Raw genomic sequence first — 4,313 nt, 5'->3', positions numbered from 1 at the left:
ATATTAACGCATATATGTGGAACCTAGAAAAATGGTACAGATGAACCAGTTTGCAGGGCAGAAATTGAGACACAGATGTAGAGAACAAACGTATGGACACCAAGGGGGGAAAGCGGCAGTGGGGTGGGGGTGGTGGGGTGATGAATTGGGCGATTGGGATTGACGTGTATAAAATTGATGACTAATAAGGACCTGCTGTATAAAAAAATAAATTAAATAAAATTCAAAAATTAGGAAAAAAATTAGAAAAAAAAATCAGACAGCCTCTTTGTTCACAATATTAAAAGGCATCTGGAATTAGCTACAGTAAGGGATTGAAAGTTGCCTGAAGAATGGACACAGAAAGGCGGGTTGCCCTGTCATTTGGGAGGGTGGAGCTGCTGGCCCTTCCTATTGACAACTGTCTTGTAAAAAGTGCAGTAAAGGGAAGGATGGCTTTAGTCATCTTCCATCATTCCTTTCACTGGGTCTTTCTTTGTCATCTCATCCAGCTGTCTCTTTGTCCCTTCTTCCATCCATCAAATGTTCTCCATAGTCAGGTCAACCCAGTTATTGATCCAACAGAATAGCTGCCTGTGGAAGTTTGTAAACAGATGCCTCTCTTGCTTATGTATAAAGTTTTCCACTTTGTTCTGTAGGCCCCACCCCTTGAACTTGACAGTATCCAGTTTATATGCACACAAGTATGGGCAGTCTTTCTGATTTACAAGTTCTTGCTTCCAATTGGAGTCAAGGGTCCTCAGCCTGTTTTGATAGATTTAAAATTTTCTGGATCTTCCTCTGCCTTGTAATGCTGTCTAAGTACTTCACTTTGATCTGCAATGTCTATATATATGGCTTCCACATGTTTCCATGCCTCAGGCTCCAGCTTATGCACATTTTCCTGGGTGCCAAGATCTGGTTTATGCCAGGTTTCCATTCTAATCAGAAAGCCTTCTTTCATGTACTCATTTGTAATAACAGTTTTGCAATAAAAGTAGTCATTCCATGATTTTTCATATATATCCAGGGCTTCATCTGGGGCCAGCATTCGAAAAAATGTGGGCACTTTGCCTTGTAAGTGGTAGATCTTGTGCGTGTACTGGCCTTTCTCACTGTTCTTTTCATAGGGCTCGTTCATCAGGACCTCCACACTTTCACCACCACCCATTCCCATTTTCCCTGGCCTCTGCCACAGAATACAGATGCCCTACATGACACTCTTCTACAGATGCAGGTAGGATGACTCCATACTCCTTGAACAGCACCATGTTGCTTCCCAGCTCGAGCGTTGCCCACTGCCTGCCCAGCCTCCCATGGCTTCTTGGCAGCCCCTCTCCTCGTGGCCCGGACTGCTGCCTGTGCGACTTCATCGTGGTCTGCTGTCCCCGCAGCTCTCTCTGCTGTCACCGCACTGGCTCCTGCTGACCCGGCCTCACCCCATCCCGCCATTTATTTCTTTTAAAAACAAGCCCAGGTAATTTTTACAGAATTGTGCTATTATTTTGTATGTGGTGCAGTTGTGTCTTTTTTTTTTTTTTTGCATTATATTACATATATTATTAATCCATTAATGTTTTTTCTAGTGCTTTCTTTTTGAAACCAAAGACAATTCTTTGATAAAATCAATAAAATTGATGAAACCCCAAAGCCAGACTGATCAGGAGAAAACAAAAGGGAGAGAAAACACAAGTCATCACTTATAGGAATAAGAGAGATGAAATTACTACACATTTTACAGACATTAAAATAATAATAAGGGTGTGTTATGGATAACTTTAGGCTAATACTGTGGACACTAACATATTGCAATGTTTTTTCCACTTCTCTGTAAATTTGTGTGTTCATGTGTGTTTGTGTATCATAGTAAAACAAAAAAAAAAAATTAAGATTTAAAGCAAGGGAGAAAATCATGCATTAGTACATAAAAGCCAAATAAAATGGAAAAAAAAAGCTGGAGAAAATATTTGCAATATAATGACAATCCAAGGAGTATTAGTTCTAATATATAAGTAGCTCTTTGAATCTGTATAAAAAGATAAACATTCCTATTAAGAAAAAAAAAGGAAAATTTCAAAGGAAAAATTTTAAAAATGGCCAATAAAAATAAATGTGTTTTTATACAAATATACATAATAAGCTCAATGTTAAGTAAATATAAAGTATTCAACATTAGGTAGAATTTTCAGCTGTCACCTTTTCAAAACTATTTTAATGAAAATATTTAGTACTGGCAAGGCTATAGGTTAACATACTTATGCACTGCAACAGGCATTTTTTTAGAGAGTCTGGAAGTTATTATGTATCTGATAAAATATGTCACAACTCTTTCAAAAAGTACTTCAACACTTTTGACAATGAATTCCTCATCTAACATTTATGAAAAATTTGTTTATCAGAGTTTTAATTTCATGACATTTCATGAAATATTAGTCATCACAATGACTAATAATAAGAATTGGTTAAATTACACTCTACATATAATACTTTAATAGGCAAACGTTAGAAATAATTCTTTAGAAGAATATGTAATAAGAAGAAAAATTCTCAATTTATATTAGCAATTAAAAAACAAATTGCAAAAAGCATATATAGTATAATCTCATATTTTTGAAAAATTGAAGACTTTAGTAAAATTAAAATAATGCTTATTTCTAGCTAGTGTTTTAGGTGAGTTTTGTGTAAGTTTGTGTTTTTTCCTTTATTATGCAAATTTATACAATAAACATTTATTAATTTTATAAACATTATAGAACCAAAAAACCTATTTTCTTGTTAAAAATATTTACTTAGCATTTTTCTTGCTTGCTTTTTGTTTACTGGGTGGATTGTAGTAGATGGTGTGTTTTTGATTTAATGTAGTAAAATGTACATGGCTTGGAGTATTTCATTTTATGATTTTTACCCATGAGGCCATTATATCCTTCCTAAGTGTCTTCACTTAGAAAGAACAGTCAGCAAATATACTGAGAGGTACCTTCCCTAAGTAAACAGAAGGAGAGTATTGAAACTAGCTACTGGGCAGAAAGGCTCATTTTGGGAATTCTGCTCTTAGGTCTCTAGGTTCCCATTCAAAGATGAGGTGCAACACTTTTACAGTTGAAATTCAAATAGTACGATTAATCATTCTATGTTTCCCCAAAGGAAACAGTATAGTTTCTTCCCACTGTCAAGGTTTGTATAGCCTAGGAAAGAAAAAAATTAAAGAAGAATCCATGATTGCTGCATCTGACTGCTTGACTGCTGGCTATGCTTGATGAGCACCTTTACCATAGCAGGCAAACTAATGAAACTTTCTGAACCTCAGTTTTCTCATCAGAAAATACCTGAGCATATTGATTCTTAATTTGCATAATTTTGTGAAGATTAAATTAAAGTGTTGAAAGCACCAGGCTTTCAACATGGTTTATGTTTTATTATGGTAGGTCTTATGATATGGTACCCTTCAGCAAGCCTGAAACTAGAACAATGTGCTGTTTTCAACAATAGCACAGTAATCTCTTGGGGTCCCACTACATGGTAAATAATATGTGTGTAAAATTTTGAGACTGTTTTGCTCTTGTGACCTATTGAAATAGTCTCATGACTTTAAGGTCATTTGTATATGCTGTTAAAATGAGACAATGATTTACTTTACAGTTTAATATATCTCCCAAGACTCTTCTTTATTATTCATTACCTTAGTAGTTTATCTTAGATATTCCTAACCATGTTTGCTAAAGAAATTTTAGAATGGTATATAATGGCATTGCCCCAGGCAAAAACTTTGATTGATATTTTCATTGTCCTGGTTTTCACTTATTTAACTCAATAACTTTTTTTTGAATTTTATTTTATTTTTATATAGCAGGTGCTTAATACTTATCTATTTTATACATATCAGTGTATACATGACAATCCCAATCTCCCAATTCATCCCACCACCCATGCCCCACTTTCCCCTTGCAGCATCCACATGTCTGTTCTCCACATCTGTATCTCTACCTCTGCCTGCAAACCGGTTCATCTGTACCATTTTTCTAGATTCCACATATATGCATTAATATATGATATTTGTTTTTCTCTTTCTGACTTACTTCACTCTGTATGACAGACTCTATGTCCATACACATCTCTACAAATGACCCAATTTCATTCTTTTTTATGGCTGAGTAATATTCCATTGTATATATGTACCACATCATCTTTATCTATTCATCTGTTGATGGGCATTTAGGTTGCTTCCATAACATAGCTATTGTAAATAGTGCTGCAATGAATATTGGGGTGCATGTGCCTTTTTGAATTATGGTTTTATCTGGGTATATGCTCACTAGTGGGATTGCTGAGTCATA

At 35.2% G+C, this 4,313-nt stretch overlaps 1 pseudogene; it reads right to left on the bottom strand.

Moving 5' to 3' along the window:
* Positions 1 to 437: 437 nt before the first annotated feature.
* Positions 438 to 1,250, bottom strand: LOC118887291 (annotated as a pseudogene).
* Positions 1,251 to 4,313: the final 3,063 nt, after the last annotated feature.

Source organism: Balaenoptera musculus, chromosome 20, assembly GCF_009873245.2.
Source record: "Balaenoptera musculus isolate JJ_BM4_2016_0621 chromosome 20, mBalMus1.pri.v3, whole genome shotgun sequence".
NCBI classification, from domain to species: Eukaryota; Metazoa; Chordata; class Mammalia; order Artiodactyla; family Balaenopteridae; genus Balaenoptera; species Balaenoptera musculus.
Note: the sequence above shows the minus strand (reverse complement) of the source record. Positions and strands in the feature narration are given on the sequence as shown.